Consider the following 17,796-nt stretch of genomic DNA (forward strand, 5'->3'; position numbering starts at 1 on the left):
TACACAGGCAGTTGGACAGACAGGCAGTTGGACGGACATATGTGCTAAACAAGCGTTAGCATTTAACCTGATGTTTTTAAAAGAGAGATAGATCAGAGAGACAGCTGGCTCTGGGATTTAAAGGACTCTTAGCTGTGAGCTGTGTTCATCATGCCAGCGCACAGAAACAACAGCACACACACACGCTGCACCTTTAACCAGCATCAGTACCAGCAGTTCAGCTCTGATTTAAGATGCTCTTGTCAACTTTTTGTATGAGCCAGAAGTCCTGAAAGGCCACACACGTTTCTTTTATTATTTTCTTTTTCCCAACACAACAGAAGTTTTGTATTTGTCACCTGCTTTCTTTTACCAGAGTTTATGCAGACACCAGAATCTGAATTGCATTAATTAAGGCTACAGAACTCCATTTTCTTAGTTTCACTCATATTTGTATTAGAATTTTGTTATGCAGATTTAATCCTTTGAAATTTGAGCAAATTGGCTTGATTTCTTTCAAAAACATGGAAAATAAGGCAATTAGCTTCGAAGAAGATATCACCCAAGAAACAGTAAAAAGTACAAGAAAATTACCTGAAAAAAGATAAAAAAATAAAGTTAATAAAAATTAAAAAATATTTTGAGGAAGTGCTTTGAAATGTAAAATGATTCTGTAACATAATTGTAACTATGTAATTTTGATAATTCTTAATACATATATTTTTTAAAAGCTAGGGAAAAATGTCTAGGTAAAAAAGAAAAAAAGCTTGGAAAATAGTTGTAGAAATCAACTTATTTATTGCAATTTGTGCAAGATTTCTTACCAAGCTGCTCATTGCATTTTATCCCATGTTTTTTGAAAGAAATAGAAGGTAGAAGAAGAAGATAGAAGGTAGATTTATTAGTCATTTTTTCAAACAGAGTTTCAAAAACAAAATTACATTTGTCCTTGATCCTGCTACATCTTTGGATTTGAAGGATGAGTTGATTAAAATCAGCTGCTACTATGAAAATTCTATCTGGTTCTTTGGGCGTTTTGCTGCTGGTGGCATCATTCAATTCCTGCAGTGCATTTTTTGAATTTGCATCAGTCTTGTGTCCTCATGGCTCCTAACAGGGTCCGTCCATCCAGTGCAATAGCTTGACCCAGGATGTTAGGGGTTAAACATGTCTCTGTGAAGATGTGTGCAGAGCAGTTTCTGATCTCCTGTTGCTAAGTGAGCCTCAATTACATCTCATCCACTTTTTTTGTCCCTCAAGCGGAACAGCTCTCGGTCAAGTCGGGTCATCCTCGCCCTGATGCCAGCTCTCCTCCCTCTCTTCATTCAGCTCTTTCAGTTTCATTTCTCCATTTGAGGAACTACTGGCTGTTGCATTTACGTGCCCTACCGTCATTATAGCACTGATTTGCTGTGGGTTCAAAGGTTTAAGTGGAGTGCATATGGTGTTGGCAGAAGCTGTCCCAATGGGAACAGAACTGCAGTTCCCAGAAGTTCACCAAAGAAAGGATGAGGATCACAATGCACATAAAAGGCAAATCACTGACGGTGATTTCTAAATGACAACAAAATAACAAGGCAACATCACATTAGTATCACAAGTAGTAAACAAAACTAATCAAGACATAAAGACACTAAGCTGTCAGAGTAAAAGTTTTGGATTGAATAGCAGACTTTACTCTGTAGGAGAGACCCTTGCAGTTGATAAGAGCACTACCACACAAGGTTATAGTGAGAGGAAGAGCTCAGTGAGTGGCTGAAGACTTCCTGTTAAGTATTACTGCTGGTGTGAACTGAGGCGAATACCACAGTAATCTGCCCAGCTGCTGCTCCAGGATCAGCACCTTGGAGAGTGCCACAGCCCATTTAGCTACACACATCATTCCAAGATAATATGCAATGCCAACAATTAAAGTCCCTTTAAAAATAAGTCCCCAAAGAGGATTTAAACACTAATATGCATTATTTTATCTCATGATTTTGATATACATTTATAGCTGTGATTTTTTTTTTCCATTGATCATCAGATGGAGTTTACATTCACCCTTTGAAATCTTTGCAAATTGTTTTTTTTTTCTCTCAACTTAACAACACATGGACCAAAATTGCGCAAGAAATTAGTAAAAACATTCCAAAAAATTACCTGAGAATATGCAAAACATAAATAGAAAAAAAAGGCTAAAAAACATAAAGACATAAATATAATACATACATTCTTTCTATAATATAATTTTAAATATACATTTATAATCATTACACATATAGTTTTCTATAGTTCTCTGTCATGAGAATGAGCTGTGCTCCGACAGTGTGGTTCTATAAATAATTGTATGTATATTCCAGCAGAACAATACAGCTCCAAAATCAAATAAATGAATGTGTGGGAAACCCTGGATCATGAGATGGATTTTATGCTCACTCATCTCTTCATGATTGATGCATTATCTGCTCATAATTTATAAAATTATAATTGCATACTTACTCACAATTTATCAGGCAGAAAATATTAATATGGAAGAATGGCAATATTACAACTATCTGAGTATTGAATTAAATAGATAAAAGTTTCTAAATCCAGGCTCTAATTTTTCATTATAACATGACATTTTGTTGTGTTCGTGGCATATTTCAAAGGAAATTATCATATGAGAACTATTTGAAATCTGTACACTTAAGAAAAGGGAAACGCGAGCTAACCTTCGAGACACAGAGGGATACACTGGGGAAGTGATGGATATATCAAGAGAGAAAGATTAAAGTAGGTAGTAGGGATAAAATACTCAGTCCAGTATATTGAGTAGTGACAGAGGTGAGTGAGTCAGAGGGAGGAAAGAGAGAAGAGGCTCTTGTGGTCAGCCACTGTAGCTGGCTGCTGGTTGGTCGGTGTTCAGCCTCGCCTTATCCTTGCTATGGATTGGCTGAGAAGTTTTAAACTTCATACTAGAAATAGATGGCTAACTTCCCCACACCACTGAGCAGGGAAGGAAATGAAAAATAAATAATACATATGGGATATGGGTTTCTGGTGAAAAACATCACCACCATCAACTGTGTGTGTGTAGAGGCCGGAGGGAAGCAGAGAGGCGGGGAGAGATAGGAGGAGAGGAGAGGAGCATTTAGTGGAAGGAGGGTGAACACTACAGAGAGGGACAGAGAATGGAGTATGTTAAGTGCATCAACATATTAATTTAACCAAAAACAACGACAGTAATTTAAATAAAATAGTCAGTGGTCAATGCTGTTATCTGAACTCTGATATTTTTTCCATAAAACAGAAAAAAAAATACGTTCAAGTGCAAGTAATTAGCTAAATTATATGTTTCGATGGTTACTTTATTTTCCATTACCAGATTCTCGAGCCTTGTCTGAAAATAAAATAAATAATTAAAACAATGTAACAATAAAAATGCTCCCCTTTTTATAAGTCGCATTATGGAATAATAGCTGGGATTTTAAATTGGACCTATTATGCTCATTTTTAGGTTCAAACTTGTATTTTATGTTTGTACTTGCAAAGTTAACACGCTTCAAAGTACAAATAATACTTTATTTTCCTCATACTCCCTGTACTGTAAGACCTTTATTCACACTGTCTGATGTTTGTCATCTGTATCTTGAAGCCTCCCTCCCCCAAAAAGGCCCAGTCTGCTCCGATTGGTCAGCGTTTCTGGATCTCCCATATCCACAGAGTGGAAAATAGCAGCACTTTGTACTGTGAAAAATCACCAATTAAAGCTTCCAGTCCAGCATGTTCCACTTGGAATATGATCGGAATTCAGGGAGAGATAGATGTGAGTTAAAAAATATATAGTCAAAAAAGTTTACGTGTTTCCATGACATTAGCATGTAACTGCATGTATGCGGTGTTTACAAGGGGTGTGTGTTAGATACTAACTGAAAGTATGATGTATGAGTCAACTTTGAGTAAAGTCAATATTACAGGAAATCAGTGGTCATAAAAAAATCTATGTTTGTGAAAACTATGTATTTTTTCATTGAAATCCATGTCATTTAATCTAATTTTGGGGCCTCATTGTTGATGTGGTAGCTGCTAATTGTGTCTTGCTGAGTATTATTACTGAGTATGATTTTTTTTTCGTTTTTCCCTGGTGTGAATTCACCATATAGAGTGGTTATACATTGTTTGGTTAAGGCTTTTTGCTCAGAGCTGTGACACTAATAGGCCAAAAGTAAATACCAAGCTGACCACCTGACTAGATAAATAGGTGACTGACTGGCTGATTAAAATGCTGGTGACTACATGGTGGCCCTGCCACATGAATAACTTAATAGGTTGTAAAACAGATGTCAGTGTAACGGGCAGCTGTTTTAGTGTGCATATATGTCTAAGTTCTGAAAGTAACTATCCATGACGTGTCTGAATAATTAAATTTCCATTTTACAATCATATTCTATATTGTATGCTAAAGTAGCCATTCAGCTTAAAGACAAGTCATGGACACTTTTACATGAATTATTTTAGATTCATATAAAAGGCACAATGGCTGAATTAATAATACGTATAAATGTTGCACCCAAAGAACCCAAATGTAACACTACTTCTGACTTTTTATTAACAAGTGAACCCTTTGAGTTGGAGTGTGACAAAATAGTTTTTATTGTTACATAAATTAGTTATGGATGGAGTGTGCAGTCTGCTTCTCTCAATAAACAAATAAATGTAGAGATGCATTTGTTGCTTGATCTGTGAGATGCTTTACGTCTAAAAGAATCTTAGGACCACAGGGTTCCCACGGTCATGGAAAACCTGGAATTTCCTGGAGGCCAATCTTATTTCCCAGTCATGGAATTAAAAACATTCATTGAAAGTTTTGGAAAAGTCATGGAATTTTATTGTGTTAATGAAATGGGACTCCACGATACGATATTATCATGATAATGATGTTACAGTACAATATTAGTGCAATTTGAACGTGTTGCATATTGTTGAGTATTGCAGTAACACACATTTTGCAATATATTGGGATTTATTTCCTTTTTAAAAGTTAAAATCATGCCCCAAAGTAAAAACTTAACAAACATCTGTTTTTATTTTCCTGATAAGATTAAGTTATAAAGATGAAGTTTTCACTTTAGTCCTTTTTATTGCAGCAAATTATATCTAGTGAAGTAAAAATACAATTGATTGCATTATTCTAGGAGGCTATGAAATGTTGGATTTGTACTTCTATTAATACAAAAGTTTTAAAAATCGATACTTGGCGTTTGTGTGTCGATACGATATTGCCACAGAAAAATATCACAATATTATGCTGTATTTTTATTGTATTTGCCGTGTTTTCATCATTGTGAGTCCTTGAAAGGTCATGGAAAAGTTTTGAAATTTTTTGATGGAAATGTGTGGTAACCCTGGAAAGATCTTATGTAAGATGAAGAAAAGGGACTAAACAGAGGACTTAAAATAAGAGTTGAAAATGCTCCCTGACTGTTCAGGTAAAGGCTGTTCAACAGCTGACAGAGAATTGAAAAAAGAAAATAGAAGTACTATCTTAAAGCTGCAACAATATGCCAGAACAATTCCTACTTCTTTTACTTTTATATTCAGTTTGATATATCTTTCAACTGGTGGACACCTGAACTTATGCAAATTCGTCTTCAATCCGGCGAGGTGACAGTTTCACTCGCTGTTTTGATCCCAGTCGAGCTGACAGACAACTTCACTTCTGTCTCTCTCCTTTTTCTCTCTTGAGTAGAGATTAATCTGCGTCTCAGTGTGATGATCCAAACTCTGTCTCCCTGTGGAGTTGGACTCGTAGGGTTTCATTCACTCTGCTCGCCCCAAGAGAGAGATTGTCATGTTTTTTTCCAAGAAGAGAACTAACAGCAGGAGGTGAGGTTAAATAAAATCAGTATTCAGTAACATGAGGACATGGAGAATGCACAGTGCACAAGTAAAAACAAAATATTCCACAGCACTCATCATTTTATTCCAATTATGTTTTCGCTAAGGGTTATGTAAGACCTTTTTTTGGCTTTTTTTATGGAGTATACAGAGGTAAAATAGTTTTAGATATTTATTTTGCATCTTTACCATCTATTTATTTTGCTTACAAATGAAGTACTGCAGCTGATTGAGATGGTAATAAGATAATGTGGGTAATACAGTTCTCACTTTCCCTCTGTGTGCGCAGATGAAGTTGAAAATTGTGCCTCTAAACAAGCTTATTGTCAATCTACTCCCACTGTGCTGGAGTGTATAAAATGAAATAAATGAGGATTTAAAAGTGGATCAGCAAATTTTGAACAAAGATGCAGTCAGCTCCTTAATTCTCACAGGTTAGAGTGAACATCTGTTTAAATGTGCTTTATAAATGAAATACCCAGCCTTGCTCCTTGGCGATTATTCTTCATCTACTAAAGCAAAAAAGTACCAACAAAAGGGATTTAGAGGAAGACAGGAAACAATAAAATCCACTTAAGAATAGCTCTTGTGCACAAACACTATAGTCCCCTCAGGCAGTCTAAGCACATTTATTATTGTGCAGCTAGTCATTTACAAAAGCCCAGACAAGTTTAGTATCTACTATACCACATGCTCACTTTCAAATTTTCTGTCTATTCTCTCCATACTGCCTGCCTCTTTACTTTATGCTATATAGAATATAGTCTTATTTCACACACAGAGATGCTTGACAGCTGATCTGACAAAATGGAGAGCGAGTTATAGAGATATAGTAAGTGATGGTTCAGTGCACAGTGGCTAACAACAAGAGGAGCTTTGTGCCGTTTTCGTATGCAGTGATATTCTTTTGAAGCGAAAGATGTTTGTGACCTGAATTGTCTCATATCCGACACGTCGTATTCCTTTGAGAGCTTTAACCTTCAGTCAACCTAAAAGGGATAGTTCAGGGTTTTTTTAGGTGAGGTTGTATGGGGTACTTATCCATAGTTAATGTATCACATATAGTGAATGACAGTTGGAATGCTCCCAGTTTTGAGAAACAGGCTGGAGTCTGACACAGTAGCTAAGCAATGTGCTGCTGTTGATGGGGGCAGCAACAAAACGCATGCAGCCACCCAAAAAAGTCTAAGCTAAAAAAATCTATATCAGTTTAAGTCTATTCTATACTAGTGCATTTTCACCTCTTTATTTTTCTTTTAGACAGTTCATGTTGATGGTAGGCCATTAATAGCTTCAGTTCCCCATGTGCACTCCTATTAGGGCCACCAGACTCCATTGAGAAAAACATTTAGTACAAGTACAAGTATGACTACGTTTTCAGTTGACTCAGCTATACTATTTACAGTGTCCTTTTAATTATCAACAGTCAGAGACAGACCAGCAATTAACATGTCATTTAATTTTGCAGACTTGTATCTTGCTAGTCTTAAGGACTTAGGACATCGTATCTTGAGACTAGCTTTGGAAGGATCTGAGACTTGGCTGTGACTTGTCTCAGTTTAATTGATACTTGAAATTGATTTGTCCCTGAAGACTTGAACAGCTCTTTCATCTGGCACAGAGTTTTGTGAAAACAACCCAGTTGCTACAAAAAAAATGTTTGCATTGTATGATTCTGCAAACCAGAGATGTATCACATTTGCATATTAACATTGCTGTTTGTGCCTAAAAATGCTGGAAATACAGTGAAAACATGCTAAATCACAACCAGTTTTGCTGCTTGTTGATCTGGAGTCGGCAGTGGTCAGTACCTTGACAGGCTATTTGGTAACACGCTATCCACCCAACCCTGAATCGCCACATAACAGTCACCTGTACCACATGATTTTAGAAATGTTGATATGGACCAATATTTATGCATATTTCTAGTTTGCAGAAACATACGATGCCAACATTTTCTTCTGGCGACTGGGCTGCTTGAAACAAAATAAGAAAATGAAGGCTTTAATGGTGGAAGTTGTATGTCTACTTATAGTTGGATTGTACAGGTAATAGCAGTGGTAAGTCTAGCTGTGGTACATTATACTGAAATGTAAAGAAAAAAACGGCTAATTAGGGTGCCTGCACTGCGTAGCATTTCAAGGAACCTATTACTATTCGACACATACCCCAAAGTGCTAGCACTGCGAAGCAGGCGCATGCATTAGTACACACTTAACGCGTATACTAGTACACTCAGGCTGTTCTACTGCACCACAACTGTCCTAGAGTCTGAGGTCGCTATCTGTTATTTGTCATTCTTCTTTTTATTATTATTATGATTCTTTTTCTTCTTCTTTTTTGCCATTAATTACCATGGCAACAGGCACTTAAACACACACACACACACACACACACACACACACACACGCACACACACACAGAGCCATCCTGGTGTGTGCGTGAAGTGATGTAATGTAAAGTGATGCCTGGTCCACGTGTCCACTAGTAATTTATGGTTAACTGACCCTTTATATTGCCATCATTGGCCCATGTGGTCCCTCAGGTAGAGGGGGGCCTGAATTGGCCCTTGCAACCAATTAAAGATGCCAGGTAATAATTAATGGTCCACCTGTGGCCCCTCCTCCAGAGGGCCCACAAGTAGGCCATTGATTGGCCCTTGTGGCCCCTCAGGTGGAGGGGGTCCTTAATTGGCCCTTGTGGCCAGTTAAAGATCTTAGATAGTAATTAATGGTCCACCTGTGGCCCCTCCTCCAGAGGGCCTACAAGTGGGCCATTGATTGGCCCCTGTGGCCCCTCAGGTGGAGGGGGGCCTTAATTGGCCCATGCCCAATTAAAGATGCCGGTTAATTATTAATGGTCCACTTGTGGCCCCTCAGGTGGAGGGGGACCTTAATTGTCCCATGTGGCCATTAAAGATGCCACTTACCAGTTAATGGCCATTAATTGGCCCTTGTGCCTTGTGGCCCTGTGTGAAAGTATGGCCACCCCCCTCCTCCTCCTCACATACATTAGTGGCCCCTCAGTGGCAGGCACCCTTCAAAATTTCTGCTGAAATTTTCTAGTTTAGTATCAAAATGTCAAACAAGTTGCATTTGTATGCAGGAAAACACTTTCTCTGGATTATGGAATTATAAAGTCATTAGTGTAATTTATATTGGCTATAAAGCGACAGTAAAGAAAAGCAGGCAGCAGCCCCCAGTTTCCACCTGTCCATGTTCCATTTTCCTCTCTGCTCATCCAGCAGTTGATTAGCCTAACAGAGGTGGATATTCCAAGCTTTTAATGGTTCCCATTGAGGGGCTGAGCAGTGTGCTGCTGGATGCTTCACAGTGAATGGACATCAGGCTCTAATGAGGCACAAAGACAATGGAAGGGGTTTGTCTGGACTAATTTCATTAGCGTCCTCCTGTCCCCAGTCATTGTAGGTGGAGATAAAGAGGACATCCTCCGATGGGGCATAATAGTCCAGACGACAGCATAACACTCAGATAACCGCTGATATATTGTTTATGGACTGGTGTGAGGGCTAGGTGCTAGTGATAAGTGTGTGTGTGTGTGTGTGTGTGTGTGTGTGTGTGTGTGTGTGTGTGTGTGTGTGTGTGTGTGTGCTACCGAGGAAATCAGAATTACCAGTGCCATCCTCCTATCTGGTGACCTTAGTCCTCATTGACATCATATCATACTGTAACCAAGGGCAGCCAAGGAGGTAAAAATAGCCCGTTCTCATCCCCCAGTTATCAAAGGCTTTGTCACAACCCTCAGTGTGATATCCACGTCAATGGCACCCTTTCGCATCTTTATAAGCTGAACCAGGCTTTCAACAAACTCATATACAAACCCCTATGCAGCAATATTTTGCATTGAGAGGAACTGACGTGGTATACAAAGTAAGGGGTCTGCATAGGGTCGTAGGGATGCAGATAAGGTGGAAGGGTCGAACAAGACTAGACTTTCATCCTGGAGACTGCAGTTTGTGTCCTATGTGAAACATGGTTTCACATAAGAAATGTAGTTATTTTAAACCAAATCATAACCTCTTAACCTAAACAAATAGTTCAGTTGTGTGCAGGTATATTTAAAAAACACACCTGCAGCTGCTGTTGCACGACTGATGAAAATGATAGTGTTACATATATATATGTCAGCGTCATGTTCAGTGTTGAATTTTAGCTTGCTGTATCACATGCTGTCAACTTTAGCCATTCATCCATATATCACTCATCAACTAGCATTTGTTATGTGCAATAAAAAAGGCAAATATCAGTAATGTGTCCTCGATGTAACAACAAGGACTGTAAATGTGCAGAGGTCAGGCTGGTGAATGGACCTGCATCATGACTTTTATGCAGAAAACCGGAGTTTATGTACTGCAAGACATCTGTGTTTTATGTTCCCAATGGTCAGTCTCTTTCCCAAACCTCAACCACACCATCAGTTCCATGACTGATTAGATACTGTAAGGTGATTTTTAAGATATTGCCATTAAACAGATTATTGCGCTTTGCACAGTATCAGGGAGTTAAGAGGGCACTTGTTTATCTCCTTTCTATCTATCTATCTATCTATCTATCTACATCCTTTATTTAACCAGGTAAAAGACTCGTTGAGATTTAAAATCTCTTTTCCAAGGCAGCCACACACTCATTGACACATGACTCATTTATTTACTGTTGAATCATGGGTATACTGTCAGAAAAGAGGCTGAAGAAACTGAGAAAATAAGTCAACAAAAATTAGCTATATATGTTTTTTTTTTCTTTTTTTGTATCTGGCATCATATGTCAATGATTTACTAAATTCCATAAATAACATTACAAATGGCTCACTTTATTTAATTTTTGCTATCATGTACTATCATGATGCGACTCAAAAACTCTTCCAAGTTGAAATGACAGGAGGTTTCCTTTTTCCTTTTTTTTTCTTTTAAGTATTTTTTTTCCTTCTGTTGACATGGCATGAGTGCAGCTTTATATTTTTCCAACTGGAGGCACAAAATGTAAAATGCAGTGTCGGGCCCAGCAGCAGCTGCCAGCTGATTTATTGATGACTCATTGATGCCAAAATTATGCACAGAACACTTAGCTGATAGTCGAGGATTAAACTGAGTTAAATTGAATTCTCCCGCTGTTTTATTCCATAGATGTTTGTCAAAATTTTAATTTGAGCATTTGAGGACAAGCTGCACGAATGACTCCCTGTCTGTCTCCGTTTCACTCTCCATCTCTCTCTCTCTCTCTCTCTCTCTCTCTCTCTCTCTCTCTCTCTGTGTCTCTCTCTCTCTCATTCTCTCAAGGTGCCATTAAAGAAATCCCCAATTACTCCTAATAATGATGTAATCAAGCACGGCTGACGTGCCAGCGAGCTTTAATTAAGTTATTAATTAGCTGAATAATGGGGTTTTTATTCACCGGCACAGGAGCCAGAATCTCCCACGGCAAGAAGGTGTGTGTGAGTGTGTGTAGGTGAGCTGTGACAAGGTATGTGTGTGTGTGAGAGACCAAGACAGAGAGATGAGTGACTGAAAAGAGTGAGTGGGCGAGCAGATGATGTAACTGTCAGAGACAGAAAGAAAAAAGACTTAAAATAGCTGTAATTTTAGGGGGGCAAAGGTTTAATTCTGCAAATAACAGCAAGTATTTAGGTGTGAATATTCTAAAACCATTTTTTTTTTAATGAAGGACTACCGCAGATGTTTTTTTTTCTCCCAATTACAGCGCAGTATCATGGAGTGTTATGATAATATGTCACCTTATGTGCTCCCTGAGCTCCTCTGCCGGCGGCCAGTTTAACCTCCTCACATGTGCTGAGTTCAGGTCGGAGATTGCAGGCTGACAAAAACACAACCACACAATCCATAATTACCTGGATATGAATAATCCGAAGTGACCCGGCGACTGCAAAGGTGCACAGCCGGTTGATCCAATTAACTTTAAACTAAGGGCCTTAATTTATCTGCAAATGGCTGCGCTTCTCCAGGGAGGCTGATAATGTCAAGCATCTCATTCACAAAACAGCTCTTCTGTCTGTCCGCGTAGTATTTTTTTCCCTCTCTTCTGCTATCATAACCTAAAAATCACTCACCGCCCTCTCCTATTATATCAGACCTTCTCAGATCACATGCAGCACAAAGTGAAAACCACCCACTTTCTGCTCGCTTTTCCCTCCTCCCATTGTTTATGTAGCTGCATTACTGTTTGCATATGTAACCCTCATCAAAAGACATGAAAGACGTGGGATCAAAGAGAGTTGAGATCCTCCCTGGTGTTTGGCATCTCTTATCTTGCTGTGTGCACAAAAACCATCAAACCATCTGGGCCAGCCTGTTGCACAGTCAGGGGCCCGGGAGCACACAAGTTGGTATTTGGTGGAGTAATGGTTCCCTTTGCTCATTGGAGGTGTACTGTATTTAAAGGACTTATTTCTAAGAAAATGATAATGATGATCTTTGTAAGGCAGCTACAGTCACAATCAGAGATTCAGTGTTTATGGCATATGGCTGAATTATGATTAAGGTTAGGCAACTGCCATACTTGCTTAAACAAATAATGATCTAGTATGACTAAAAAAATACACATCAAAGACTGAGTCAAACAGTAAGCCAGTGTTTCGCACATAATTAGTCCCCTCTCTAAATTAGGACATTAAGGCAAGTCTGTGAATGCAGCACAGGCAGAATATTTGAGTTCTTTTTTTTCACTTAGCAGCAGTTTGAGGAGTTAAGGTCACGGGATGGATGATTGATCTGCTGATCTGATCATTGAATAAAATTTCACCTCTCCTGGCGTTCAGCTGCTCCGTCTGTGCCCAGAGTATGCTCTGTGCTTCAATAGTGTGGTGCAATGAATAACCAAAGAGTACGTATACTCCAACAGCACTCTGAAAATCTATTTGTTGTGGCAGATGTTTTGATTATGGCAGCCTGCCACCAAATGGATGTGTGTGAAACCCTGAGTGATCCTCTCATATCAATAATATGTTCATGTGATTGTTTTTTCTTTTTTTTTTCCTCTCTGGCTTGATATAAAACTGCGTCTGGCTAAGCCCTTTACCTGTAGAAACCAAGTCTTTTTTCAGACCCAAAAAAAAAGGAAAAGTCAACAAACCATTGCCCACAGATTTGGACAAGTGACCTCAGGTTGAAAGTAGACAAAAGCACACTTTTGCATTTTTGATCAAATGAAATGTCCTGCTGTGAAAATTTGCCTTCAGGAGCCATTAATGTGCTATACTGAACTGAGAGTAGCTGAGATCCATATTTTTGTGGTAAAACCTCTTCATACTATAGTAAGCTAAAAATCTGGGCATGCACTTACCAATGTACATGTGACAGGTTTTTGAAGTACAAATTAACAGATGCAAAATAGTTTGATTAGTTTGTTGCTCGAAGAAATTCTGACTCACATTTTCCATCACTGCAGACTGACTGACAATAGTCAGACATACAGCAGCAATGAAGAATGTGATGTTACAGACAATGTAAATTGATGCAATAAAAAAAATCAGTTTGTAATGATGATTTGACAACTCAGGGGGCCCAGGGACCCATTGACTCAAAATCTGTCTGCTTTTTCTTTTTCTTTTCTTTGACTAGAATGACGCATTCAGAGCTGACCTTGTGTCTTCTTTCAGAAAGAAACAAAAAACAGGATTTGTACAAGGTGCTGAAGATGCCTGAAGTACTTAAATTTGACACTCTGAAATTTCAGTCCTTGAAAAAGTACTTGAATGATATAACTGAGAGGAGAATGGATGTGTCTTCTTTCAGGAAGAAACAAAAAACAGGATTTGTACAAGGTGCTGAAGATGCCTGATTTCACTTGTTAGCCAAGAACAGCCATGCTTGGAATTATTTTCTGATGCCGTAAGAGCGGCATGACTCAAAGCGCCAATCAGCTGGTAAAATCCAGTAAAGATATGGTGCCAGGATGTTTGGCTAGCCTGCAAAATGGTCAAAGTAGAGCAGCGTTAGCAGGCAGCAACAGTTTTGAGCTGTAGCTTGGCAGATAATAGTTATGTATTATAATAATTATATGTATTATTAATTATTATTTTGTGTGTGACTGCTGATGTTGAAGCTGTTGAACAGATTTTTTGAGTTTGTTGGTTGCAGGGCCTTTTATACCAACCACATGTGTAAATAATAATAACCAGTTCATTATGGATAAGTTAACTCAAGTTGTGATAGCTTGTTTGTTCCATTTATGATTTTGCACAATTCTCTTGCAACAGATGGTTGGGGAGAAAACAATTTCAACCTCTAAAATAGAAATAAGTGCTTGAAAAAGTACTAATGGTTGAATTTGTCTGCCTGCACTGATGCTGCAACATCTTTTTGCTGCATTGGCATATACAATTCAAGTAACAGTAACATTAAAACCAATCTGCTGTTTTTATCTGCATATCCAGCTTTTGGTTTGAGTTTAGCTTCTGTGAAAAAGAAGTTAGATTGCTCTTTAATACCAGGTGCAAAATGAGTCTTATGATTCAGCAGCTGGAGACAAACAACTGGGTGCACTTGGAATACTTTCATTCATGATGAGATTTTTGCACAACACGGTTATACTGTTTTTCCGATTTCCATTTTTGCCATTTTCAGACATCATTGATAACATTTTGACACCATGCATTTCAATGAGCCCACTTTATATTGGATCCTTGGGGGTAAAGGAGGCTTTTAGGCTACACATGCTCACAATAGCTTCTTCAAAGCCTGCCTGGTTATCAGTGAATTGGGGAGCTAATAGGAGCCAAAGTGGCTGGCTTTAATAGAGATGTAGAGATCTTGCCTGTTTCCATCCACTGTGTGGCCACGCTGTTTGACCTTGCTGTGTGATGCAAGGTCACAGCACTGCAGTGGCCTCATGCTCTAGTTAGACTATAGTGTGTGTGTGTGTGTTTGTGTGTAAAATATGCAGGGCTTTATAAACGGGAGAGAAGCTGGTGTGAATGCTCATCCTCATATTCATTCGTCTACATCTCTGTCAGCCTCCCTCCTTCTCTCCCCTCTCCTTTGTCCTCCTTCCCTTTGCCCTCCCATATATTGTCTTAGCTATCAGCCAATCCACCAATGGCTCTTATTCTTCAATAAGTGGAGGCGATCCGGGCCCGCTGGGGGAAGAGGATGGAAGCCGAGTGAATACAGAAAGGCCTTTTATCTCTTTCTCTCTTTATTCCGTCTCCCTCATGTTTCCATTCCCTCGCTCCCTCTCTTTATCTCTCCCCCGCTCTCTGTCTGTGTCTCAGGAGATTGCTCTCAAAAGCCGGGTGCATGCCGAACGGTCCTGCGCTGCGTCGCTTTGCCTATAGCAGCCTATGCTAACAGAATTATCAACTTGGCTCCAGACTGGGTTGCCAGTTTGACTCACCTTCACCTTGCTGCTTTGCACACTCACCAGCCGCTGCCAGCCCGTACAGCGCCGGCCTTGGCTGGACAAATACAGAGGTCTGGCAGCGGAGGAGAAGCCCGAGGCCTGCGGAATAAAGATGTATTAGGTGCTTGAGTCTATAGCACTCGCTCAGCCTTCAGGGTATAATTCAAATAGACTGCAAATAAAAAAAAAAGTCGAGCTCGAGGAGGATAATACAGTGAATGGCTGAGAGGGGAGAACTGAATGTGAATTCTTTAAATCAGCTGATTTTAAAGTAAGCACACTGTAAACTCACAGGCTGATCTTACTTTAAAATATCTAGGCAACAGCTTGCCTTGATAAATGTAAGTAAATATAACTATTAGTTTAAATTTATGTTTCTTACCTACTTGTTACGTTTACTTGCGTTTTGGTTGCAATTACTTAATTTTGTGAAGCTGCTGCAACTCAAAAAAATGATGTGAATCAATTTGTTGTTTTTAAGTGAAAAGTTTTCAAGGAAGCTATGTCAGTCAGACTTGAGTTTTATGTATTTTGCAAGTTGGATCTTCATTGAGTATTGATATGTTTTTTTTTTTGGTTTTTTTTTTTTCAAAAAAATGGGAGAAAGGCATGAGCCAAAATAAATGACCAAAACATTTGCCAAAAATTATGATATAAACTTTAAACTTTATTGGTATAGCACCTTTCATACAAGAAATGCAACCGAACGTGCTTTACAAGAAAAACCAAAAATAAATGCACCAAGTGCTTCACATAAAAAAATATTTAAAAGTACAAGAAAATTACCTGAAAATTTCTTAAGAATGAATAAATAAATAAACACAATATTTTTGAAAAAATGAAAAAATGTAAAAGAAAGTTGAAAAAACAAACATAGGGATGACATGGGAAAGTGCTTAAAAAAATATAAGAGTTCTCTAACAACATTTTGAATATGTAAATATAAATAGTTTTTCCCTAGACATTTCATAGCTTTAAAAAAAAAAATCTTATGCTATTTATTTGTGAAACATTTATTACCAAGTTGCCCTTTTCTAATGTTTTCTGGAGAAATTTCACCAATTTGCTCAGGGTTCAAAGGTTTAAATACTTGTTAAAGGCATCTGAAAGCAGCACAAAGAGAGTGATGTTGACACAATGACATTTTGTTAAAATGAAAATAATCTACCGAAGTAATTATTCTTTGTTGGTGCTTACTTACGTTATCAACCATAATCTGTTTTCAAAATACTACAGATTAAACAGTTCATTTATGTCAGACTAAATTGGTTTGATTAACTTGCTATCACCTAGAAGTAAATCTTACAAATAGATATAAAGTAAACATCATAACATAAATTATATTAACTTACCTTTCTCAAGACTATTGGTTTCCCAGATTTTTTAAAAGTAAGATCAGCTTGTCAGACTTCATATCACAGTGCCTGTAGACAGCTTCTGAGTTAGTTCTAAGTCAGCTTTGATTTCCATGTAATGCCAAACATTCCACATTGAATTTCAGATCTAAAGAATACTGGAAAACATGCTTTGGTAACACATATACAAAGCTAAAGGAAAGTCATCAATGAAAGCAATAACACAAGTTATTATCAGTTATTATTATTAGTGTGTCTGCACTGCATGTGTATTGAGTGCAAGGAACCTATTACTGTTCGGCGCAACACATACCCCGAAGTGCCTGTACTGCTTTGCACATGCATTAGTACACACTAAACACGTATACTAGTTCCCACAGGCTGTTCTACTGTACCACAATTGGCCCCACACTTGTGGGCTATTGATTGGCCCCTGTGGCCCCTCAGGTGGAGGGGGCCTTTAATTGGCCCTTGCAGCCCATTAAAGATGCCAGTTAATAATTAGTGGTCCGCTTGTGGGCACCTTCTCTGGAGGGCCCACAACTGGGCCACTGAATGGCCCCTGAGGCCCCTCTGGTTGAGGGGTCCCTTTTTTGGCCCTTGCAACCAATTAAAGATGCCAGTTAATAATTAATGGTCCACTTGTGGACCCTCAGGTGGAGGGGCGCTTAATTGGCCCGTGTGGCCAATTAAAGATGCCAGTTACTGATTAATGGTCATTAATTGGCCCTTGTGCATTGCGGCCCTGTGTGAAAGTGTGGCCCCCTCTTCCTCCTCATATACATTAGTGGCCCCTCAGCAGCAGATACCCTTCAAAACTTCTGTTGAAATGTTCTAGTTATTCATTATTATCAACAGAACTTCATGTACCTTATACATTTGACAGTGAATGGTAAAAGAAGCAAAAGGAGTTACTATGATTTGGATTTTTTTCCCCCTTATTCCCCAGCTTACGCTAAGAGACTTGCTAATTCAAATGTGTCATTCTATCACTGAGAATGGGATAAATGTTCAATTGGTCTCCCATTTATTTTTGTAAATTGCAAACATTTGGGGGACAAAGCCCCCACTTGTGTCTTTAGAAGGTTAAAAGCGCCACGGCACCCCCATGGTCTGTGTAGTTTTATAGAGTCTGTGTTAGAACATTTTTACGATTACTTTGAGATTTCAGGTACACCATTACTGTGATCATGCATTGACATGCAGTCTAGTTGAAATATTATACA

At 38.6% G+C, this 17,796-nt stretch overlaps 1 protein-coding gene across 1 annotated transcript in view; it reads left to right on the forward strand.

Annotated features, from left to right (window-relative positions):
- nlgn1 (neuroligin 1) overlaps positions 1-17,796 on the forward strand; it is a 400,692-nt gene that overhangs the window by 264,942 nt on the left and 117,954 nt on the right. The gene's annotated exons all lie outside the window — the stretch shown is intronic.

This window comes from Plectropomus leopardus, chromosome 3 (genome assembly GCF_008729295.1).
Source record: "Plectropomus leopardus isolate mb chromosome 3, YSFRI_Pleo_2.0, whole genome shotgun sequence".
NCBI classification, from domain to species: domain Eukaryota; kingdom Metazoa; phylum Chordata; class Actinopteri; order Perciformes; family Serranidae; genus Plectropomus; species Plectropomus leopardus.